The sequence below is a fragment of the Schistocerca nitens genome, chromosome 6, assembly GCF_023898315.1.
Source record: "Schistocerca nitens isolate TAMUIC-IGC-003100 chromosome 6, iqSchNite1.1, whole genome shotgun sequence".
Taxonomy (NCBI): Eukaryota; Metazoa; Arthropoda; class Insecta; order Orthoptera; family Acrididae; genus Schistocerca; species Schistocerca nitens.
Window position 1 is genome coordinate 499,245,381 of NC_064619.1, and position 26,698 is coordinate 499,272,078.

Below are 26,698 nucleotides of genomic sequence, written 5' to 3' on the forward strand. Positions count from 1 at the left end.
CAAAACGCTTGTTCGTCCGATTCTTGAGTATTGCTCATCAGTATGGGACCCTTACCAGGCTGGATTAATAGAAGAGATAGACATGATCCAGCGAAAAGCAGCGCGATTCGTCATGGGGACATTTAGTCAGCGCGAGAGCGTTACGGAGATGCTGAACAAGCTCCAGTGGCGGACACTTCAAGAAAGGCGTTACGCAATACGGAGAGGTTTATTATCGAAATTACGAGAGAGCACATTCCGGGAAGAGATGGGCAACATATTACTACCGCCCACATATATCTCGCGTAATGATCACAACGAAAAGATCCGAGAAATTAGAGCAAATACGGAGACTTACAAGCAGTCGTTCTTCCCACGCACAATTCGTGAATGGAACAGGGAAGGGGGGATCAGATAGTGGTACAATAAGTACCCTCCGCCACACACCGTAAGGTGGCTCGCGGAGTATAGATGTAGATGTAGATGTAGATAGATCTCCGAAGCCACGTACCGTCTTACTTGCAGATCAGCGGTTACCGTGCAATAATTGCACACGACGGCCAGGCTCTGACCTGTTCGGGGTGCGGCAAAGAAGGCCACCTGAGGTCCGAATGCAGAAAACAGGTAAACACCTGACACCACAAAGATCGACAAATTGATAGTCAAATCGAAACCAGCTGCATTTCGACCACCATTTTGTCCACTGCACTACAGAACAGTTTGCGATCGTGTTTCCAAGTTACTGCTATGTTAGTGACAATTTGTGAACAGTGAGCAAGACAGCCACGGAAATGGAAACACCCCAGCGCATCACAACGAGATTGCCATGCCAGAAGAAAAAAGTGAGTAACCATTACTAAACATTTTCATGCAAACATCAGTCTTGCTTCCAAAGTGACATCGCCTCTTACTAAGTTTTCTCTTATTCCACAGGATGACCACAGCATTTACGAAAAGACTATGTAACATCAGTATGGCCTTATTGCTTTTGTAATGACATTTAGCCTGAAGATGAGGTATTCACTCGAAACATGTCACTAAATAAATAAGTAATACAATATGAAACTTCCTAGCAGATTAAAACTGTGTGCCGGACCGAGACTCGAACTCGGGATCTTTGCCTTTCGCGGGCAAGTGCTCTACCAAATGAGCTACCCAAGCACGACTCACGGCCCGTCCTCACAGCTTTACTTCTGCCAGTACCTCGTCTCCTACCTTCCAAACTTTACAGAAGCTTTCCTGCGAACCATGCAGAACTAGCACTCCTGAAAGAAAGGATATTGCGGAGGCATGGCTTAGCCGCAGCCTGGGGGATGTTTCCAGAATGAGATTTTCACTCTGCAAGGTTCGCAGGAGAGCTTCTGTAAAGTCTGGAAGGTAGGAGACGAGGTACTGGCAGAAGTAAAGCTGTGAGGACGGGGCGTGAGTCGTGCTTGGGTAGCTCAGTTGGTAGAGCACTTGCCCGCGAAAGGCAAAGGTCCCGAGTTCGAGTCTCGGACCGGCACACAGTTTTAATCTGCCAGGAAGTTTCATATCAGCGCACACTCCACTGCAGAGTGAAAATCTCATTCTGGAAGTAATACAATAGTTGAAAAAGTTTGTAACTGGTAGCGGTAATTAAAAAGAAAAAACAGCTTTACATAAGTCTGGAGATAGTGCTGGTCATGGAAGTTGCTGTACGTCTTGCACAGCACGTTGAGTTTGACCGGAAGTGTGTGGACAAGCAGTATCCCGTTGGGTCAACACATCACCTTCCTGTTGCATGAACGCCGGGTCTAACAACATTCTGCAAGTACCGAGTGCTGTGTAGCGTCCCCTCCAGGGACACCAAAGGTTAGTGGGAGTTGTAGCTTATCGCACCCTAGACCATAAGGCCTGGGGAGGGCCCAGTGTGTGTTGGACGAATGTAATCTACGAGACAGCGCTCATCAGGTCGACGTCATACTCCGAAACTCCCACCACTTGCGTTCAGGCAGAATCTGCTCTCGTCGCTAAAGGGCACGGCGAGACATTTCATCTCCCAGGCGATCCTCCGACGGCACCAGTCGAGCCGTGCACGTCAGTGCTGTGGCGTGAGCAGAGGACGGGCTAGAGGTGTGCCTGCCTGTAGCGTCTCTACTAATAACCGGTTCGCAACAGTCCGTGTTGATACGTCTGAACTCGCAGGCCCTCTTATCTGTGCTGTGGTAGCTGTAAGATCTGCCACTGCTGCCCTTACAATACGACGTTCCTGGAGGGCGTCTGTGCTGCGTGGACATCCAGAACCTCGTCTACGAGAGTGAGAATGTTCACGTGGCCACTGATACCAGTATCGTTGCACAACTGACGCAGCACGTCTAACTTCTGCGGCACTTCTCCAAAAGGATCACCCTGCCACTCGGAAGGCCACAATTTGACTCCTTTCAAACTCGCTCAGCTCGCTATAGGAATCACGAGTGCGTCTCCGCGCCATGGCAGCTTTCTGCCTTCCCACGTTTGCACCACACTGATCCTTCTTGCTGTGAGCATTCCCCATAACAGGGTATACGTAGTTGGCGCTCTGGTAGCTGCGTCACTATTCTACCTGTTGACAGACGACGTAGAAACCATTATCAGCACATCAACTATCCCCCAGGTGATACACGACGTCATCGGATCAAAATCAATATCATCTTTCTAGGTGTACTATTTTTTTCCGGCAGTGTGTACATGGTATTCCAGGAGGAATGGTAATTACTCAGAGATATAACAGAAACGATCATTCGAAGCAAAAAAGTATAGTTAACATGGCCTCTAAAATGCTAAAATGCATATTTTCAGAGCATTTCCCGATGTAAGCGAGAAATCAAGCGAAAATCACCGTTAAGTACAAATCAAAATGTTCTTAACCCACTGTTTTTCACGCGTAAATAACTTAATCTCAGACCACTGATGATACTTTACCTCAATAAAGTGAAACGCGTCTGGTAAAAAAAAAAACCACGCATTTTTATAGTTATACATTAATTTAAACGTGGTACGTCTCCCCTTTCCTGAGAATTTCTAGAGGATCGCCGGTTGCCGACCAGGCACCACTTCTACCACTTGGCGTTATGAGGATGCTCTGTGAAGAGAGAGGCACGAGTCAGCACTCAATAATTCTTGATTCTAGATCAATGAGACGTACCTATAGATTTTAATGACTGAGTCTACGAGTATACCGAGCGAAGCGGCGCAGTGGTTAGCACACTGGACTCGCATTCGGGAGAACGACGGTTCAATCCCGCGTCCGGCCACCCTGGTTTACATTTTCCGTGATTTCCCTGAATCGCTCCAGGCAAATGCCGGGATGGTTGCTTTGAAAGGGCACGGCCGCCTTCCTTCCCCGTCCTTCCCTGGTCCGACGAGACCGATGACCTCGCAGTTTGGTCTCTTCTCACAAACAACCCAACCTAACACTCTACAAGTATTAAAATATGTGAGATAAATGGTCTTATCTTTTGATTGCACTGACTTGGAAGGTTAACTTTTTTACGTCACCGGGGGCCATAGGATTTAGTATGTGACGTAAATTTCAACTTGGTACGCCTCCCCTTTCCTGAGAAAAAGTCTTCTTGACAGGCATAAGGACGGAAAGACAGAGAACCTAGTGAGCCTACAAGAAGCCCATTTTTACCGACGGAGGTACGGAACCGTAAAACGAGGTGGTAACTCTGCGATCAGATCCAGAGGATCGCCGGTTGCCGACCAGCCACCACATCTGCCATTTGGCGTTATGAGGATGCGGTGTGGAGAGGCACGAGTCAGCACGCCGCTCTCCCGGCCGTTGTTGACTTTCGAAACCTTCGAGCCGCTACTTCTCAATAAAGTAGCACCTCAACTGGCATGAGGAGGGGGAGAGAACCGCGTCAGAGTCCTCCCAGGAAATAAAAATCTCTGGAAGTACCGGGAACAGAACTCAGAACCTCGGCACGACAGCTAGCAAGGCTGACCACGAAGAATGGGAATGACTGCGGCTCGAGTAACCCACTCGTTCTCATGTGAAGTAGGGATGGCGGTTAGCGCTGAAACAACCGGTTTTCGGTTATATCGGTTTCTTTCCACGCCAGCTTAACGAAAGCGTTAAAACCGATCAAAATAACCGGTTTCTTAAATAACGATTTTCCGCCTTTTATTCCTATTATTTTCTGTAACAAGTGTAGAAATCGAACAAAGATGGAAAAAATTTGACACTCTCAGTTTCAAGACACACATAATCAAAATCTTAAATTAAATAGGCAATCAAAAGGAAACTTAGTGCTTTCGCCGTTCGTTGCGTTTATCGAAAAAGTGCCAAGTGGTTGGATACCGCATGAAATCACTAGTATTCTCCTACTGAACCTAATTTTTTGAAACTCTACCCAAAAATCATGTTTTAATCGGGGATCATACCACTATTTGGGCATTACGAATAAACAGTGCAAAAGGGTGAAAACTGAGATACAAGAACTCTGTTTTTCGTGTGAATTTTCGTTTTCAAGGGTTACAAGCAGATAAAAAATATTGTGCATCCAAAGGCAGCAAGTGAGCTAATTTCTATTTTTATTGTGTACCGTGAAAGAAATGTTGTTATAGTTTTAATTTATTAGTGTTACTATAATTTTGGACATCTTATTGTTTCATAGAAATGGCAGACAAATCTTTTAAAGCAAATGAAGCGTTGTACTTCATTCTACGACACATCTTACAAATATTTCCAGACTATGGCTGCTGCCATTCTGCAATACAATGGATGTCCGGCGACGATGGCGAGAAACTACCGGCAGGCGAGAGCGAGTCCTGCACACTGCACGACAACACATACACAATTGGCAATTAAAATTGCTACACCAAGAAGAAATGTAGATGATAAACGGGTATTCATTGGACAAATATATTATATTAGAACTGACATGTGATTAAATTTTCACGCAATTTGGGTGCATAGGTCCTGAGAAATCAGTACCCAGAACAACCACCTCTGGCCGTAATAACGGCTTTGAAACGCCTGGGCATTGAGTCAAACAGAGCTTGAATGGCGTGTACAGGTACAGCTGTCCATGCAGCTTCAACACGATACCACAAGTTCATCAAGAGTAGTGACTGGCGTATTGTGACGAGCCAGTTGCTCGGCCACCAATGACCAGACGTTTTCAATTGGTGAGAGATCTGGAGAATGTGCTGGCGAGGGCAGGAGTCGAACATAATCTGTATCCAGAAAGGCCCGTACAGGACCTGCAACATGCGGTCGTGCATTATCCTGCTGAAATGTAGGGTTTCGCAGGGATCGAATGAAGGGTAGAGCCACGGGTCGTAACACATCTGAAATGTAACGTCCACTGTTTAAAGTGCCGTCAATGCGAACAAGAGGTGACCGATACGTGTAACCAATGGCACCCCATACCATCACGCCGGGTGATACGCCAGTATGGCGATGACGAATACACGCTTCCAATGTGCGTTCACCGCGATGTCGCCAAACACGGATGCGACCATAATGATGCTGTAAACAGAACCTGGATTCATACGAAAAAACGACGTTTAGCAATTCGTGCACCCAGGTTCGTCGTTGAGTACACCATCGCAGGCGCTCCTGTCTGTGATGCAGAGTCAAGGACAACCGCAGCCATGGTCTCCGAGCTGATAGTCCATGCTGCTGCAAACGTCGTCGAACTTTTCGTCCAGATGGTTGTTGTCTTGCAAACGTGCCCATTTGTTGACTAAGGGATCGAGGCGTGGCTGCACGATCCATTACAGCCATGCGGATAAGATGCCTGTCATCTCGACTGCTAGTGATACGAGGCCGTTGGGATCCAGCACGGCGTTCCGTATTACCCTCCTGAACCCACCGATTCCATATTCTGCTAACAGTAATTGGATCTCGACCAACGCGAGCAGCAATGTCGCGATACGATAAACCGCAATCGCGATAGGCTACAATCCGACCTTTATCAAGCTCGAAACGTGATGGTGCGCATTTCTCCTCCTTACACGAGGCATCACAACAACGTTTCACCAGGCAACGCCGGTCAACTGCTGTTTGTGTTTGGGAAATCGGTTGGAAACTTTCCTCGTGTCAGCACGTTGTAGGTGTCGCCAACGGCGCCAACCTTGTGTGAATGTTCTGAAAAGCTAATCATTTGCATATAACAGCATCTTCTTCCTGTCGGTTAAATTTCGCGTCTGTAGCACATCATCTTCGTGGTGTAGCAATTTTAATGGCCAGTAGTGTATTAGTAAAAAATAAAAGAAACACCTGTTATGGCCGTGACCAAACAAATACCGAAAAATACCAGTTATTCGGAACCGAAATACCGACATCGATTTTAGCCGGTCGGTTTTTCCTATCGCTATCGTGAAGTTTCCGCGAGTTGCCGCGGCGATCCAGGTGGTCGAGTGCAGCTCTGGCGTACGGGAGCGCGACGGAAGGTGGGGCGGCAGTAACAAGAAGCGTCACGGGGATGACTTACTCGCCCGCTCTCAAAGGCGGCCGCCGCGGCGCAGCACAAGAAAAGGCGGCGCCTTGTGCGGCGGCCAATTACTGATATGGCCGTCCGTCAGCGGCCCGCCGCGGCCATAACTCACGCCCGACTGATGAAATGCGCGGGCGTGGCGGCCCGCGGCCCGCGTCGCGCTAACGAGCAGGCGCCGCTGGACACCGGCCTTCGCGGGCCGTCAATCTCCCAGGCGCGCCGGCAGAGGCGCGCTCGTTAGTCGCTAAATGGTGCCGGGGTCGCGGAGCCGCGGCAATTAGGCTGCCGGTCACCACAGAGCCCTGCGACGCGCCACTTCTGCCCGCACGTAAAGCCCGACTGCCGCTAGCGACTTGCCAGTCAATACAGAATACCCGGTTCGGGGCGAGTCACGCGCTCGTGCGTAAATCAGCTGCCAAACACGTCGCGAGTGCGCCCGTAACTCCAATGACCGACTGAATAAAACCTTCTCGGTTTCCGAGCCGTGTCGTTTCGAATAAAACGTCCAACGTTTCGACAGCTTGTCTCCGCCTTCATCAGTAAAAACCCCTTACGACCAGGTTCCGCGACGGACCGCGTATGCCACGAGATACCCAACTCGTCTTTCCGCCCAAGCGTCACGTCTGGAACGATCTAGACGCTGCTATCTGCCTATACAAGTTAATTTTCTAAAATCGGGTCGAACTGCGGGAAACGAGCCCTGAGAAGAAGCGCGGGGGCGCTGTGAGAAATATGTCTGAAAAGACCGCGCACAGAATCGTGCTTTTGGGTGGCGGGGAGGAGCGAGGTCTTGGTGCTCCGTTCCTATTTCAGCTAGGAACACGGGGTAAAAAATTTAATGGTATATCTCGGACCAGCGGCCACTTGTATAGCCATTCCAACATTTGTCTTACTGTCACTATGTTACAGTTAATAAGCAAGATTTGAACGACGAATTGGAGCTGGCACCCAGGCAATTGTGCGAATCGATTAATTCCTTTTGCAAAAGATTTTATCTGACTGAAGTTAATGCTAGGCTTATGGTACTATTTGTTTGTGCATTGTTCGGATTTTATGTGCAAAAACAGCCACTCTCGGATATTAGGTGAAAAAAAAACAGTCACTCTTAAATAACTCCGGACTGGAGCGAGACTGACGATTCAAATTTGGTTCAGCGGTGTATCGGGTATTGGTCTAAGACAACGTTTTACTGTTTGAAAAAATCTTGCTTCCAGAATGAGATTTTCACTCTGCAGCGGAGTGTGCACTGAGATGAAACTTCCTGGCAGATTAAAACTGTGTGCCGGGCCGAGACTCGAACTCGGGACCTTTGCCTTTCGCGGGCAAGTGCTCTACCAACTGAGCTACCCAAGCACGACTCACGCCCCATCCTCACAGCTTTACTTCAGCCAGTACCTCGTCTCCTACCTGCCAAACTTAACAGAAGCTCTTCTGCGAACCTCGCAGAACCAGCACTCCTGAAAGAAAGGATATTGCGGAGACATGGCTTAGCCACAGCCTGGGGTTCGCAGAAGGTTCGCAGAAGAGCTTCTGTTAAGTTTGGAAGGTTCGAGACGAGGTACTGGCAGAAGTAAAGCTGTGAGGATGGGGCGTGAGTCGTGCTTGGGTAGCTCACTTGGTAGAGCACTTGCCCGCGAAAGGCAAAGGTCCCGAGTTCGAGTCTCGGCCCGGCATACAGTTTTAATCTGCCAGGAAGTTTCAAATCTTGCTTCGTTTGGGTTTTACGTGCACGCCTTTCTGGGAGGTCTTGAAAGCGCGCAATTTCTGTATTTTAAACTTGAACGGGTCGCTTCAAAATCTGCACGGTCATAGATAAATGGATAAAATAATTTTTTTTTTAAATTCAGTAACCTTCATCCATTGTCGAGATACGATGGTGTAAAGACGAGCTAAATGTAGCACGTAAAATCTGTTCCTACGTGAAATCATCGCAAGGTAACGGTTTAAAGCGAGTCCAATACATACCATTTGAATTTGATAAAACTGAAAACCCTCTTTCAAAAAACTAGCTTTATTCAGATGTTACGTGCAATAACACATGTTTTGTGAGTTTTATTACGGGCACCAGTTTGTGTTTTAAGCTTGTGCCCATTGCTTCACATTCTGTAAGAAGGTATACCAGTACTTGTAATTAATGGTCGTCCTGTTGTTTTGTGAAAGCTTTTATCCCTCGCTACGATATAAGACACTAAAATAGAAAAAGAAATAAAAACCTATACCGGAGTAGTCGTCGATATCAAGTAAAGGAACGTGATAAAATGATGTCATGTTGTGTAACATGACACATGCTATTATGTCATTCAACATGTCATTTGTCATGTCTTCCAATATGACAAAAGATGTAATCAGAGGCTAGTATCCATGCATCCACTCTCTTGGATGCTTTCAGTTATAAATGTAGCCCCACTCTCGAATTCTAGATCCCACTCTCTAGAAGCACGTACATTTGTGTACTTGTTCTCACACCCCTCACCACACATGGAACAGCTGGCTAATAGAGCTCACTGCGCTGGGAAAGTAGGATTAACTCGAAAAAGTCGCGAATATGTCAGTGTTTTAAGTGTCTTTAAGCTTCCAGATAACTCGAAAAGCTAGTTCCCTTCTTTTACATCCCTAACTCTGCCAAGGGCATATTTCCCATTTTTTGCGCTACAACTGGAGAATTTTTCGTTCTGATGGTCATACGGCCGAAAATGCGTTTCTAGGAAGGTACATCCTCTTGAAGGTTGAGATAAAAGACCTTTGACAGCGTAAGTTTTAATGATCGAAAGCACACACAAGAACACACGAGGCAAGTGTGAATGTTCTGTCTGTACCTGTAGATTCACACTAAAGATGGCAATAACCTGGAGCACGATCATGTAGTAGCCTCAGTACTTTTCGTACCACCAATGGCATTTCTTTAAGCAGGAGCGACATAATGATCCGCAGGAAGTGCAAATATTCCTCGTCTGAGAGGCATTGTGGAAGGATCCCTGGTCTCATTAGGCGGTAGACAGTTAATCCTCAAACACACATAGACGCTGATCGGGTGCTGATGATTCGCTGTCACCAAACCATGCGGATTCTTCACCCACAGGTGGGTGTTTTGAAGGCTGATGATACCTTGTGAAGGTAGCTTCATCTGTGAATAGTTTGGATGACAGAAATCCCAATCCGTGGTGTCGTATGAGACAAAGCAACGACAAAACCGCCACAGAGGAAGAAAGTTCGTAGGTAATGAGGCCTGCACACATTAGAAGTAATGCAGATAATTGCAGCTGTCACAGAGAATGCTCCAGACGGGTGCCAGGCTTACATCACGTTGATAGACCATCTGTCTGCTTCTTGTACCGGGGTCACTCCATCTACAAGTGCGTGTACCTCCTTTGGAATTCATCTCCGACCATACGTGCGTATGTTCTCTTTCGGTCCTTGTCCTCCAAGGGATCGTTTCCTGCACCTTTCCTCATGTAGCAAAGCCAGCCTTCATTAGCAGAACACTATGACAGCCCTTGAAAATGGTGGATTTTACTCCTGATGAAGGTGGCAGAGTCATCTGTCAAAAGCTCGAGTGATTTATTCGAACCGATGCGCCTTGAAAACCGCGAAGATTTCGTTAAGGCTTACAATCGTGAAAGACTCCGAGGACACAACGATCAAATGACTGTGTCGAATGTGGAGTTCTGAAATCTTGAATACAGTCAGACTGCACACGTGCAGAAACAGGAGTTTGTGGCATTGTCCGCTAGGATCGTGGGTTAACCTACTCTGACCGAGCTCACCCTAGTGCAGTAATGGATTCTCTGGTGTTTTGTTTTCTTAACCTTTATTTTGCACGAGGGCCTGGTAGTTTTCCTGGAAGTGTTCTTCCACAAAAGAGACGAAATTTTGGCAAGCAGAAACGTCTTTAGTGTTTACAATACCTGGATGAAGAAAACGGCTACACTATGGGGAAATGAGAACGTTAACAGACAAACGTGTTTTAGTGAAAATTATTTCAGCAGTGAAAAGTCAGATCTACCTGGTGCGTCCAGAAAACAAATTTCGTTTGGTAATAAAAAGAAAAAGGGTGTAGATACAGAAAAAAATAATTTTTTGGAAAAAATTACAGGCCTTAAACTATGTTTTTATATTGCTCCCACCATTTTGCAGCCAACTGCTATAGCATGGCACAAGTTTTTGTATGCCTTCCTTGTTTTTCATAGAATGTTAGCACCTGCGTTTCCAACATCGTGGTAGCATGTTCTAAACAGCTTCAATATTTTAACGGTTTTATTATCCATTACCATGACCGACTTTGAATGTTTATGATATTGAGACGGCATCGGTGACTTTTTTGTGTATTTTTTTGCGCTGTAGTGCTCTGTAATGAAATGACGTAAGATACATTAACCAGAGAAGAGCCATAGACGACAGTTAACTCGTTCATGTGGCGTGTAACATGGTCTCTAGCAGTAGATGAAATCGATTTCAGGAGTGTGGTTCAGATCAAACTCCTAGGTTTCCGACTCCAGCTCATAAATGCGTAGATTTTATTGCTGGATAAGACAGTGCGCAGCAGTTGCCACCGAATAAGACGTGACACATACACTGTCCGTTGACATTAATACACCCCCTTGCCAAAAGCCTGAGTAACCAGTTTTTGCAGCGCGGAACGCAGCTAAAGGTGCAGGAAGAGAGTCAACGGGGTTCTGGAAGGTATCGGCAGGGATATGGAGTCATGCCGACTCAGGAGGCGTGGCCAGCTACTCTACGTTTCTCGGTTGAGGATCCACGGCGCGGCATCCCGATCGAGGTGGTCCCACAGATTCTCGATTGGACATAAAGCCAGGGAGTTTGGTCACAAGGGCAGTATGGTAAACTCATCCAGGTGCTCTTCGAAACACGTACGTACACTACGATCTGTGTGACACGTTGCATTGTCTAGCTCACAGGTGCCATTGTGCCAAAGAAACACAAACCTCATTTAGGCATGTTCATTGAACCCAAGGATATATGTGTACGTGTTTAGACGCGCTGTGCCTTCCAGAATGACGAGATCACTAAGAGAATGCCACGAAAATATACCCCAGACAATAACGCTCCCATCTGTATTCAGGGTATTTGCTTTCAGATGTTTCACAATGGCCGTCTGTCCGACGGCGCATAAAACATGATTTATCTGGAAAGGTCACCTGCGCTGTGGCTTGAAAATTCCAGCCTTCATGGCCGTTGAGCAGCAGTCAGCATGGGTGGATGAATTAGACACCTGTTGCGGAGACTCAGACGCAGCAACGTTCGCTCAGCGGTCGTTAAGGACACACTGTTGGTAACCCCTTGATTAATCTGGGCAGGCAGTTGTTCAACAGTTGTACCTTTATTCGACCGTACACATCTCCGCATGCGTCTTTCAGCCCTCTCACCTATGGCCCGTGATGAGCAATAGGAGCCTTGGCGCTGCTTTTCGTTAGCTCCATTTTGCCCTGCACCGAATATTTTAACCGCGGCGGCACGCGAACAATTTGCAAACTTAGTCGTCTTGGAAATACGTCCAGTCTTCGCCCGAAAGCGGGACTGTGCTGTTTTTCGCGTCCCCCTGACACGATTTATGTACCCTCCACCGCTAGTACTGCCAGCTGTCGTCTGTGAGTGGTTATTGCACATAGACGTCGAACATAGCCGGTGGACCAATTATTGTGACTGGATTGTGTATGAACGAATCCAAACTCCGTGGAGCGGCCTGGTCGTGTGATTAGCACAAAAGGTGATCCGAAAAGATTTCCACTCAAGTCTCTGACCACAAGCCGCGTTCGTCCACATAATGCAGGTAAACATTGTGATCCAGCTATGATTGTCCTCTTGTTTATGCAAACTGTCTTTAAATAGCAGCAGTCTATGAAGTTATTTGTTTAGTGGCCCTCGTGGATGGACGCTCGGTGAAATTTCCTGCGTAGCGCCTGAACCTTCGTGTTGTGTGAGCGTCGCGTCTCTTCGCAACAGATGAGGGAAGTCGCTCTAAATTGGCCCGTGAGACATGGGACCTCAGTCACTTCTTCCCACTGATGTGCCAGAAAATTCCTTCATAGGTGCAGAGCTAGCCGTAGTGAGCGATTATTTACTCTCTATAGCGCCTATACGTGAATTTCGACGGACTGATACCAGATGAAAACGGCGAATGTCAGTACGAAGCGGAGAAAGGCCCTTTACAACAAGATACTCGTATATGAAATCGGACCAAATGGTTCAAATGGCTCTAAGCACTATGGGACTTAACATCTGAGGCCATCAGTCCCCTAGACTTAGAACTACTAATCTAAGGACATCACACACATCCATGCCTGAGTCAGGATTCGAACCTGCGACCGTAGCAGCACCGCGGTTCTGGACTGAAGCGCCTAGTACCGCTCGGCCACAGCAGCCAGCGAAATCGGACCCAGGCGCAGTTTGCACCTTTACAAAAATGGGTGAAATTTGCGCCCAGTGATACTGGAAACTACCTGCTCATTACGTTACAGCCTACCGGAATGGCGAAAGTCCTCGTCCACCAGAAATGCTCCCTATGCCCACAGTGAGGTGGTGTGTGCCCTGTCCGATCTGCGCCGACACCGCCGTGCAAATGTCCAGCAGAGCGCCACCAGTGGTCGACGTAACATTCTACAGTATGCCCTCTTGCTTACTGACAGTGCATTGGTTCTAGTTGCTTATCATTTATATCCTGTTTTTCCTTCTTTTATGATTCATACTCTGTCGTAACAGCCTATGAAAAAGCATGACGCATTGTCACCTGAAAAGTTTGTTTGTTTTGTATTATTTTATCTACATCTACTTCATACTAGGCAGGTCACGTAAAGGTGTGTGGAGGAGGGTACTTCTGGTACTACTAAGTGATACCCCCCATCCCACTTTTTCCTGTTCTACACGCGAAAGGCGCGTGGGATGAATCACTCTCAATATGCCTCTGTATAAGCTCTAATTTCTCGAATTTTCTCATCTTGGTCATTTCTCAATGTGTATGCAGGAAGAAGTAGTATCTTGCACGACTCTTCCTAGAAAGTGCTCTCTCGAAATTTATGGTGCATACCCTGTCATTTTAAAGTATATCTTACTCAACATACAATTTTATAATGCTTCCATTCGGCTATAATAACTATCATAAGCATAAATATAATTACAAAGAAAACAGTTATCATGATTTGAATCACACATAGAGAACGCTCGTCTGTAGCGCTACGAGAAGAGACTATGTCTTATGTCATTTCTTTACACAGTCTAGTCACAGATGCCATCTGGCAGCACTAGCAGTGACAAAGCATGTCGGGAGGACACAGAAAACAGTACAGTCGTTGTCGTAAAGCAGAAATGGAGCGATTTGTCTGACGTCCAAAAGCGCATTATCACTGGCTTTCGAAGCAAGAGTGAAAGCATTTACGAAACGGCTAAGTTTGTAAACTGTTTGCGTGTTGCCGTGGTGGCCGAGCGGTTCTAGGTGCTTCAGTCTGGAACCGCGCGACCGCTACGGTCGCAGGTTCGAATCTTGCCTCGGGCATGGATGTGTGTGATGTCCTTAGGTTAGTTATGTTTAAGTAGTTCTAAGTTCTAGGGGACTGATGACCTCAAATGTTAAGTCCCATAGTGCTCAGAGCCATTTGAACCATACGGGAAAGTGGCACAAGTTGCCCACTTCAGATATCTGGGACAGATAATCCAACCGTCAGGACTCAACTCAATAGCCAATAAAGACAGAATCTCCAGATTAGAAAAAAACATCTAAGCTCACTTGGACTGACTATAATAAGAAATATATTTCTGTCAATGCGAAGCTAAGGCGATACAACACAGTAGTCCTACCAGAAACACTTTATGCTGCAGAAACTGCAGTGATTCGTGGTCATACGAAGATCAGAGAGAATGAGAAGCAGGAAAGAAAAATTCTGAGGAAAATCTATGGACCACAGTTTCGGGAAGGAATTTGGATGAAGAGGCCAATTAGAGACATAGAAACAAAGACATAGAAACAATAACAGACACCATTAGAAAGAGAAGGATGAAATTTTATGGACATATCAACAGGATGAATAAAAGCAGGCTCACAAGACAAATCTTTGAGATAGTAAACAAGACAAAGTGGATCACTGAAGCAGAGGAAGGCATTAAAGAACTGGGATCACGCAAGACAACATAAACAATAGACAATAGTTTAGAAACATCATAAAGATACACACACTTAAACAAGAACATACGGAGAACAGAACGGGAAAAAGATATTCGGAAGAACGCAAGAGCGAACACAGTGAACGCATGAAGAGAATTTGGGAAGAACGAAGACAGAAGAAGCAATCATGCCTACTTAAGTTCAATCGTTCTCTCAAAAGGGAATTATCGAAAATAATAATAATAATTTCAGTCCAGTGATCATCCATGCTTAGGACAGCTGGTTACAGATACAATCTATGCTGAACGAGAAATTTAATAACAATGAAAATAAAAACAATTCCATTCCGGCTCCCAGCTTGATTGTGCCCACTGGCATGGAGAAACGAGGAAGCACAGGCAGAGAAAGGACACCCTGGAGAGCTTAATAAATCCAAAACATTATAGAACAACAAAGTTATATTAAAGATGTATTTACACATAAAAAGGACTAGGAGTGGAAGGCTGGTTGACTGATTAGACGAAGAGTAGAGGCTGTTTCACATCCCACATCGTCGAAATACACGATATCACGGGTAAGAATATAGGGATTTTTTAAGACGTTTTTGTCAGGTCGCTTTCTGGTGTGTTTGTTCGGTACAAACTTTGTAACTGATTTTAAACTAACTTCCCTTTGAGCTATAGACTTTAAACCTTCAAGATAGCTCAGATCTGGATGACAATGTCACGTTAACTCGCTTCTTTTGTCTTATGTGCTGTGTAGGGTACTTCGTGTACCAGTGTTGTTTCCTCCTTTTCCCGTACCAACCGCGAATGTTTCGCGGTAAGAACGACTGCTGGTAAGCCTCGGTGGGAGCTCGATTCTATCCAGTTTATACCTTCACGGTCTTTTCGTGAGATATATGTAGGAGTAAGCAATATATTGGTTGACGCAGGAGAAGATAGACAAATAAACCGGGAATTTACCACATGTTTCTGTTGTGAAACCTCATTCATAAACGTCATTATAAACGATTTTGTTTGCATAAATGTGCATTGTCAAAGTGAAACTTCAATTTTTTGTGTCTGTTGAAAAATGAATGATATTCTCTTGATAAGAAAAAATTTTCAGTGTTTTTGTGTGACTGTGTTATGCGATTACACATTTACAGAAAAATGTGACAAGAAATAGCGTTTCCTTGTGTACACACGTTGGCTTCCTCAGTTATATCCTTTCCATAAACGGTTAACTCGCATTTTTTCTGGTGAAATGGATAATTAGGAACCAAAGTGTAAATTGCACTCTTATTGATAAAATTTCTCTTTCCGAAACAAAGCGGTAGTTAGCTCTAAAGGGAGAAATGTTTGAGCATTAATTCCTTATGTTTCTTTACTGCCTGATCAGTTCTCTGTCTTGTTGGGTGTTTTGAGGTGATTCTGCATTACACTTACTACAACTGAAACACGAACACGTTCATTATATATCCTCAACTTTAAATATAAAATAGTCACACAATTACAACTGATCACATTCACTACAATGTGTTACTCTACCATCGGTTTCAGATGACAATGCACGATTGTTTTCCATATATTTAATTTTCACAGTGAGCATTCAGCAGAATGGAACAGTGTGCATTCTTGAGAAAGCTAGCCTGTCAGGGGATCCTATATCCTTTACATTGTCTCATCAAAATATTTGAAATCGATTGAAAAATTTCACAAGCGTAACAGTAAAAAGCAGAAAATAATCATTCAAATAAAAATCTTTCTAACAAAAAGCGTTTTTAAAACGGAATAAAAAATAAAATAATTTCTCTTAGCCCACAAACATTCCTAATACAAAGCAGACAGTTCTGAAAATGTGTGGTTGTGAATTTTAATATCTATGACAACAATTGTAAAATTTAAAACTTAAAACTTGGGGCACGTGCAACAGATAACACTGAGGAGTGTAGATAATAGCTGTCGTTGAGAAAAATCACACAACAGTTCATATCATTTGCAGCGCAATAAAATTGTTTATGACTCAGATGAACTATTTGTGCATCAGTTATCTATCGTATGAGCCCACGTTATTCGTTTTAAATTTTACATATATTGTCATAGGAATTAAGAATTTACAAGCACAAGTTTTCAGGAGGACTGTATGGGGTGAGGAATCTGTATGAGCACTAGGAGAAATTATTTTATACTTTTTAGTCCGTTTGAAAAACCTTTTATATTAAAAACGTTTTCATTTAAATAATTATTTAAAATAAACCTTTACAATACATGCTGTCAGTTTCGAAAATTTTCCAACAATGTTTTGGAAGTGGTAAGGAGGTGAACAATTTTTTAGTGAGCAACGGACTTAGTGGCATGGAGGTAGCCAACAACGGTACTAGATTGTAAAGATCGTGTATCGATATGACATACGCTAAAAAATGGAAGTAATTGCGTAGAGAAATAATGTAGCTTCAATTTTATAAGTCACATGTTGTTTGATGGTAAAAACATATTTGTTGAGCTCTTGAACTGCAGTCAAAATAACTTTGTGACTGACGTTTCAGTGGGTCGTGTTATAAGAACCAGGCAATGGTAGTTCGTCCTCGAGAGTCATTTGGTCGCTGCATTGCATGTTTTGTAGGCAGAAGAAGAGCCTTGTCAAGCATGGATGACTTCACGCTAGGAACTGGTCGCTCACTACTGCAATGTCTTATCTCTCAGTTATTTTGTTCGAGCCAGACGGTTAATATTTACTGTACTATCCTTGTAACTGAGCTGCTAGACTAAATAATTGTAAAATAATTCCTTAACAATATAAATTCAGTACAATGTATTGTCTACGAAACAGCAAACTCCATACTCTATTCAGAATTACAATTTTTTCTTTACTGTAATTTCACGCCTCCCCTCCCCCCCCCCCCCCCCTATATGGGAGGGAGTGGGTTGTCAGCAGTACAGTTCTCCGCTCTTCACCCAAGCGAATTAAAAAAAAAATACAATGGGAAATACAAACAAAATTTGGGGTCCGTTTTCTATTTTAAATTAAAAATCAAAGACAGACAATTAAAAAACGGAAATATATACATTTAAAGACACATCTCAGGAAGGTGAAGTTTTACTGATAAAGACAGCAAAGCACTGCACTTTCACTTACAATCTGAACGACTGCAGCAGGATGAGAGGTCCCGCCGGAGGAGAGAGTATATTCCACAGGGTTGAGGGGTGTGGATAGAAAGATACGGATATGTTAGATAGGAAAACTATGGAGATGAGAAGTTGGACCTGAGGTGGATAGTGGGAAATACAGTCGGTGGAAAGGACAGAGGGTGAGGAGTAGTGTGTCGTGTGGGTACGGCAGTGTTGCAAGAGGAAAAGGATGGGATGGATGGAGAGAGAAAGGAGAGAGGAGAGAGGATCCTGGCTTGGAGTGGGAAAGGTGGAGAAGAGTTAAAGTTGGTAGGAGGGATAAATATCGGGGCGGATCTTAGTCTGGAAGAAGTTGCGTTGGGATAGCATATTGAGTGTCTGGAGGTGTAGGGACGGAGGACTGTGTTTGTGAAGGCGCGGCAGCTTACCAGGGTTGATGATCAGACGGGAGACGATGGGGTTATTGGGATCTAGTCTGTGGATAGCACAGGCGATTCGGAGGTGTTCGATGTGGCTAATAAGGGGTAGGAATTTGATGAGTTGGTAGAGGAACCATGTGGGCAAAGGTAAACGGTTACGGAAAGCGAGATGGAGTGCATGCAGTTCGCGCATTTGGAGGGATTTATAGATCTCTGGTGGGGCGGAGATCCAGCAACATTTGCGTAACAAAGGATGGGTCGGTTCAGGGTTTTATAGGTGGAGTGGTGTAATCCCCAAGTTTGGCCCGTAAATAGTTTTAGTAGTTTTAGTGTTTGAGGCTTTTCTGTTGGATGGTTAGTAGGTGACGGTTAGCGTTAGAAGTTAACATAACAATTTTTATGGATAGAATCAGCCCTGTGAGTCTCTGAGTGGAATCTTTGTACATCGACCTAAGTCGAAGTTATCAGCATTCAGCTTGTTCACACCGAAAATAAAACTGAAGCTCTGTTCCTCGACTACTGATGTTGTCTTTTAGGAGCGAGCAGGCACTTATGATAATAAACATGTTTTAGCGTGTCTTCTTTGTCAGACAAGGCGCACAGCTTCGGTGCGGCGGGTTGCAGATGTAGAAGGCGACGCAGCTGCTCAAGCCCGTATTACACTGCCAACGTTCTTTGAGCAATATTTTAGAAACGCTAGGACCACGGCCTAATTTTTATAACGGATGTGTCAAAAGTATCTCAGTACACCGTCAAAGATTTTATAATACGTTTTTTATAAAAATATTTGACAAAGATAATGTGGGCGTTACTAACAAGAAAAGTACTCCACTTTGAACAATAAAACAGAATAAAAATAATTTTAGCAACAAGGAGATGTGTCTGTTGTACCACCCATCAAGGTGATTTATCTGTAAAATTCTGCGTTTGTGTACAATCGATGCTTAAAGGTTAAAGCAGCTAAAAATTAAAAAAAAAAAACCAAGTCGCTGAAAATAGAATGTCCATTAATACGCAGTCATGACTGGCATATTCACGACAGTGGTAAATGTGGTGTTATTTGGCAAAGAGCCGAACATCTACTTGAAACAATATACTCTAGCACACGTCAGATTTCCAAAGCCATGTTGCCGAGTTGTCGTATGTTCTTCCCTTATTTGTCGTTTAAGTGCAAATACATAGCGTCAATGAAGTGATTAAGGCACTGCATAATCGTGGCAAAGTTGTGGAAATTGTGACAGCCGTGGCTTGTGATATTGTACTGCTGAAGTGCGGATACACCGGAAATCATGTAACATGTTCTCAGAGGCTAGCCTCTTCAAGAGTGAACACTGTTCCATTCTGCTGAATGTTCGCAGCGAAAATTAAATACGTGTAAAACAATCGTGTATTCTCATCTGAAACCGGTAGTATACTGATACGCTGTAATAAATGTGATCAGTTCTTGTCATTACCTGACTATTTCGTAATTAAAACTGAGGAGGATTTCTGAACGTGTTCATGTATCAACTGTAACCACTAAAATGCAAAGTCCCCTCAGAACACTCGACAAGACGGAAAGGAGATCAGACCATAAAGAAGCCTAAGTAATCAATGTTCAAACGTTTCTCCCTTTAGAGCTAACTAGGGCTTTTTCGGATAGAGAATGGCTAACAATAAAAGTATAATTTACACTTTTATTTCTAATTATCAGCTCTACCGGAAAATATGTGAATGAACTGTATCTGCAAAGGTGTAATTGAAGTAGTCAACGAATTTACGCCACGAAACGTTATTTTTTGTTACGACTGTAAATGTGCAGTCGCATAACACAGTGACGCAAAAATACTGAAAACATTTTTCGTATGAAGAGAATATTATTCATTTTACAACAGAAACAAAAAATCCGATTTGAATAGCATTTTCACTTGGACAGTGCACATTTATGGAAACAAAATCGTTTATAACGACGTTTACAAATGAAAAACGAGCAGTGTGGTGTGCAGCGCTGAATGCGTTCATAGTCATAAAAGCAAAGTATGTGGCAAAAAATTTCAACCGTAGCGCCCGTTCCTGCAAGTACCATAATGAAATAAGTTAGCACATTTCCATAACAACCGCGATAACATAGGTGTTTTAGGTAGAACTCGGGCATTTGCAACAACAAGCAAACTTGTACTCGTAGTTTTCTCGTCTGGCAGAAGAATGATAGCACGTTATTCAATGGGAATAATGAATAGGCCTACAGACACAAGATTATAGAAACTGTAATTCGTTAACTTTCAAATAGCTGCTTCAAAGATGACTTTAGTCAATAGCATTCTACTAGTACGGTTTTGAATGCCACACCAGTTAAAAAATTAATTCAGAAAGCAAAACAATTAATACCAAATTAAATACCTACTTTCAAATCCTACATTCGTATAAATAATTTTGCACCCAAAAATATTTAGATTCTAGTATCTTAAATATTACCTTTCTTATGGCTATGGTTCGATACATAAGAGAAACTTCGAATACACGTTGACTGACGAGTTGCTCGTCTCATTTTTATATTTGTAAACCATATCCATAAAGCAGACTGTTATATTAGTATTTTTTGAGAACATCGTGGAGGAATGTTATGTGTACGGCTTACATATGTATCGTGTATTCCTGTTAGAACATTAATGACGTCAATTACTTCCTCTCTTTCTCCAGTGATTGCGCTGGTAGGATACTTTCGATGTACGTATAACACGGGAGTACAAAATGATCGGAAAATTCGAATACAAAATTCTATAAATCTTTGAAATGATTCCCTTGAAATCTGTGTTACTTCAAGCGTACTCTTTACAAAACAATGTAGACTGCAGTGTAAAGGTTAACCGCTACCATAATACCATAATTTTCATAACTCACTAATAGTGTGGATTATCTTTCATGAAGAGAGTTTCTCTCTTTCATAACTTCAGTGATAAAAGTGCTGCCTGAAGTGCTACAACATGTAGTTCATCCCTTCCAAACATTTTTAATGGGTTAGTACCTACATGACGTCCAACCTCTCTACTGCATCAGAGGGTTGTGGATAAAAAACACTCGAATTGGCAACTGGTGGCAGTTGTGAATAACCAGCGATGAATTAACTGTCAGTAGTTCTTGTATCTACGTTTTAGAACGTTCCGTGTTTCGAGAAGTTTGGTATATGATTAAGAATATTGCAGTGCCTTTACATTAAACCACAACAACAGCAATGTGTATTCACTACTAACTGCGATTTTTTAAGGTGTACATGTAGGTACACAGGTAACCATTTCTTATAGATCAAAACAACTGAGTACCTCTCCATATTCGAAAAAATGTTAATGCACCGCCACATTCTATTTGTGAAACCAGTGGAGTGCGGGGAGTGGATATTCGTAGTTTGAAGTTATACACGTAATCGTGTTTTAGCTGATGGTTATTCGTGTAACATCATTTGCACATTTAGTGTTCCCGCCAGCGGACATCGCGATGGAAGTAGATGAGCTAACGTGGTTATCGCAGCGGAAATTGCTGACAACTGCCATTGGGGACGCACGACACGCGTGGTATGAACTAGAGGTCTGCATCTGACGTTTATGCTATCTCGATTTGCTCAGAGCACGTAGTTCCGTGCAAGTCCGGCAGATGTCAATACACCCGATTTGGCCGCGAAGAACAACTGCACTCGACTTACTTAATGCTCGTTCAAACATTTCACGCTCGAATAACGCGACTGACCGTTAAGGATACCCGAGTGCCACTTAGTCGTCCGCTGTACTAGCATATCACGTGAGCGTGAGATGATGGAGAGTACGAAAGCGAAACCTGATTCGAAAGAATATATCCTGAGCGTGAAAGGCAGTGGTCGTAAAAATGTTCAGGAGGGATTTTCATTAGTAACTGATAACGCTGCCGGCTACATGTACTATGTAAAGTGCTCTGGTCTCCTGTCTTACAGATCCGCCAGTACACATGCAGGCATGTCCGAAGGAGACTTGCATCGTACTTCTAAACAACAGGCACTGCAATATCGTATTTACACACCGACAGAGGGCAAGCGACTTCCAATTAAAATGTTCTCCACTATTTGGGGATATACATAATGGATATACAAGAGCAGGTTGTAGACATATGGTTAACGAGTGTGGGTCTGGCCGTGAGTCGTGCTCGGATATCCAAATGGTAAGGCGGCCGCTCGTGATAAGTGGGAAAAAAATGGTTCAAATGGCTCTGAGCACTATGGGACTTAACATCTGTGGTCATCAGTCCCCTAGAACTTAGAACTACTTAATCCTAACTAACCTAAGGACATCACACACATCCATGCCCGAGGCAGGATTCGAACCTGCTACAGTAGCGGTCGCGCGGTTCCGGACTGAGCGCCTAGAACCGCGAGACCACCGCGGCCGGCGATAAGTGGGAAATCCCGGTTCTAGTTCCCTTCCGGCACAAATTTTCAGTTTCGTTATGTCAGTATACAGCTGACGGTTGTCCATATTCGCAACTGCGAATATATTTCATATACACTGCTGGCCACCGTAAATGCAACACCAAGAAAGACAAGAGGTAGCACAACAAAATTTATTTTGTAGATAACATGTTGACCAAGTATCAAATGATTACGTTTACAGACGTCTGTGACATGTGGTTCCTGCCAGAATCAGTAGCCAGAGTAGCCGCCATTGTTGGAGATCACCGCTGCCACACGTCTCGGCATTGAGTCAAAGAGACGTTGGATGTGTTCCTGGGGTACAGCAGCCCAAGCAGCTTCCACACGTTGCCAAAGATCGTCTGGTGTGGCAGCTGGGGATATAATCTGGGTCACTCGTTGAGCAACCATGGACCACATGTTTTCTATCGGCGAAAGATCCGGAGAGCGAGCCGGCCAGGGAAGCACTTCAATCTGGTTATTGACGAAGAACCTTTGGACAACGCGTGCCACGTGTGGTCGCGCATTATCCTGTTGAAATATGGCTGGGGCCGAGCCCTGAAGGTAAGGAAGGACAACTGGCTCCAGCACCTCGGATATGTGGCGCCGGCTATTTAAAGTACCGGCAATGCGTACTAGAGGCGTGCGAGAGTAATATCAAATACCGCCCCATACCATAATACCCGGTGCAAAACCAGTGTGGCGGTGCATAATGCAGCTGTCCAGCATCCTCTCTCCACGGTGTCTCCACATTCGAATCCGACCATCGTGGTGCTGCAGACAGAAGCGTGCCTCGTCAGTAAAGACAACGTCATTCCATTCTGCTGTCCACATCCGTCTGTCATCACACCATTGGCGACGGAGACGTCTGTGGTTCTGCGTCAATGGTAGACGAAGCAATGGACGTCTTGCGGACAGACCACTCTGCTGTAAACGGCGTCGAATGGTACGCGCAGACAATGGATGATGCGTTACAGACGCAATGTGCTGTGCTATGGTTCGGGATGTCACTGAGCGATCCGTCACTGCCATGCGCACAATTTGCCTATCAGCACGTGCAGTGGTGCACCGAGGTGAATGCGATCGACCATGTCGGTCCGTCGTACCCTCCTGCATCCAACGGTCACATATCCGCATTACAGTTGTTTGGTTTCGTCCAACACGACTAGCGATTTCTCTGTATGATAATCCACAATCTCGGTAAGCCACTATCCTTCCTCTGTCGAACTCGGATACTTGATCAAACGATGTTCGCTGTCGTCTACGAGGCATAACTGATCGTCTTGTGAAACAACCACAAGGTAAACACACGTGCCGAACGTACACTCGTCGAAATCGCCAAGCCTTAAATGGCGCTATGAGGTGGCGCCACAGGCGCACGTGATGTGCGTCTGCGCTGAAATTCTAATCAGTTGCATATCTCATCGCTGCAAACCCATGGTGTAAATTTCACTTGATTCGGATGCTTCCTTCAGGGTGTTGCATTTACGGTGGCCAGCAGTGTACATAAAAGAATAAATTCTCTCTTTTTGGAGTGATATTTAACCCGAATCGTTAGTGGTGACGACGATACAATTGAGGAATGGGAGCGTAATAGTAGTCTTCGCCGAGTTATCTAATTTAGCGAGAAGAATGTTTTGTGTTCCAGCCTCAAATGCGTCTACCGGTTGGATATAGCAGACTTGACCCGAAACGAGTAGATTCATTGTAGCCGGCCGGTGTACCCGAGCGGTTCTAGGCGCTTCAGTCCGGAACCACGCGGCTGCTACGGTCGCAGGTTCCAATCCTGCCTAGGGCATGGCTGTGTGTAATGTCCTTACGTTAGTTAGGTTTAAGTAGTTCTAAGTTCTGGGGGACTGATGACCTCAGATGTTAAGTCCCATAGTGCTCAGAGCTATTTGAACCGTTTTTCGATCCATTGTAATTACGCTAACAGAGAATGATTTCGAGACAATTTTGTTCGTGTTAGATTTTTGCTTTCTTAGGCATCTAGGTTCAGATACTCAAATTTGAATCAGTAAAACACATGGTGCTATACATTGTGAATTTTGATTACGAAGCCGACTATGGTTCAAATGGCTCTGCTATGGTCATCAGTCCCCTAGAACTTAGAACTACTTAAACCTAACTAACCTAAGGACATCACACACATCCATGCCCGAGGCAGGATTCGAACCTGCGACCGCAGCGGTCGCGCGGTGCCAGACTGAAGCGCCTATAACCACTCGGCCACTCCGACCGACCGAAGCCTACTACCATTATAAAAGTTGGTAGTTATGTAGTTTTACTGCGTTACTCCAAACTGGTTCCAAATTTTCGTTATTGCATAAGGCAAGCTACACTGAAGAGCCAAAGAAACTGGCACACCTCCCTAATATCATGTAGGGTCCCCGCAGCACGCAGAAGTGCGGCAACACGACGTGGCGTGGACTCGACTAATGTCTGAAGTAGTGCCGGACGTAACTGACACCGCGAATCCTGCAGTGTTGTCAATAAATCTGTTAGAGAACGAAGGGGTAGCGATCTCTTCTGAACAGCACGTTGTAGGGCATCCCAGATATGCTCAATAATGTTCATGCCTTGGGAGTTTGGTGGCCAGCGGAAGTGTTTAAACTAGGAAGAGCGTTCCTGGAGCCACTCTGTAGCAATTCTGTATTCGTGGGGAGTCACATTGTCCTGCTGAAATTGTCCAAGTTCGTCGGAGTGCACAATCGATATGAATGGATGCAGGTGATAATACAGGATAGAGGTCCAATATCACTCCAACAGCACACTCCCCAAACGTTACAGAGCCTCGACCACCTTGAAAAGTCTTCTGCTGACATGCAGCGTCCATGGATTCATGAAGTTGTCTCTATACTCGTACACGTCCATCCCCTCAATACAATGTGAAACGAGACTCTTCCGACCAGGCAACATGTTTCCAGTGAACAACAGTCAAATCTGCAACAACTTACGGAAGGGCTACACTTCTGTCACGTTGAACGATTCTCTTCAGTCGTCGTTGGTCCCGTTCTTGCAAGAGCTTTCTCCGGCCGCAGCAATATCGCAGATTTGATGTCTTACCGGATTCCTGATATTCACGGTACACTCGTGAAACGGTCGTACGGGAAAATTCCCACTTCATCACTACCTCGGAGATGCTGTGTCCCATCGCTCTTGCGCCGACTATAACACCACGTTTAAACTCACTTAAATCTTGATAACCTGCCATTGTATCAGCTGTAACCGATCTAACAACTGTGGCAGACCTTATTGCCTTATATAGGCGTTGCCGACCGCAGCGTCGTATTCTGCCTGTTTACATATATCTGTATGTGAATACGCATGGCTATACCAGTTTCTTTCGCGCTTCAGTGTATATCATGGTACGATACACATTTCAAGAGGTATGTGATTATAAACACTGAAATGGAAGAAAAAAAAAAGCCACATCATGCATGAAATTTTAATACATTTATTATTTGCTACTGAAATCAAGTTTGCTACTCCTACAATCAAGTCAATTCAAGGAAATCCGCGACATCCGGCAGCCCTATTGACAGCTTTCAACTGCGAAGCGCTGAGGGTTGTAGGCGAAAAAAATAGGATCATAATGACGTTGCGATTAAACCCTGTCACCCAGGAATATACATTTACAGCATAACTAAAATGATCTGAGTGTAGCTCCAAAGCTGATGGGAGTATATCAGTCTGCAAACACACACAGATCCGCTCCTATACCTGACACGACAACAGCGAGGTGGGCACGTCAGACCGCGCGGTCTCTACCCACCCCGCGGCAAATCGTTCGACCACAGCCTGCCAACTTCGACCATTCATACTCTTGAGAAGCCATGCTCGAGCGTGGTCTACTCGAGCGAGTATGAGCGAGCAAAACTTCCAATTTGCAGACCTCTAGCATGGACAGACCCGCTGCCTGCGGGCGACAGTAAGCCAGGCGGAGCAGTTCTAACGCTGAATTCAACGAATGTATGAATTCTCCGCCCTGCGAACTTTCCGCCGCACTAGAAATCTGCGAACTCTCCTCCTCGTACCTGCGTCCGTTGTGTCCCGTCCTACCTGCAGCCGGACAGTCCTAATCACCTTGCTCTACCTGTGCCCTGGACTCGGCAAAACTCCTCCCGCACAGTGCCGTCTGCCTGTTAGCATCGTTCTAGTTTTCATAGACTTCACATCGTGCCACTTGGATATTACCATCTCAGCAGTTGTGT

At 44.7% G+C, this 26,698-nt stretch overlaps 1 protein-coding gene and 1 non-coding gene across 3 annotated transcripts in view; both read right to left on the reverse strand.

Annotated features, from left to right (window-relative positions):
* LOC126262536 (high affinity cAMP-specific and IBMX-insensitive 3',5'-cyclic phosphodiesterase 8) overlaps positions 1-26,698 on the reverse strand; it is a 1,685,047-nt gene that overhangs the window by 451,849 nt on the left and 1,206,500 nt on the right. The window lies entirely within an intron of this gene.
* Trnas-cga (transfer RNA serine (anticodon CGA)) lies at positions 7,708-7,782 on the reverse strand. The gene has a single exon. It is a non-coding gene; the product is annotated as a tRNA-Ser (tRNA).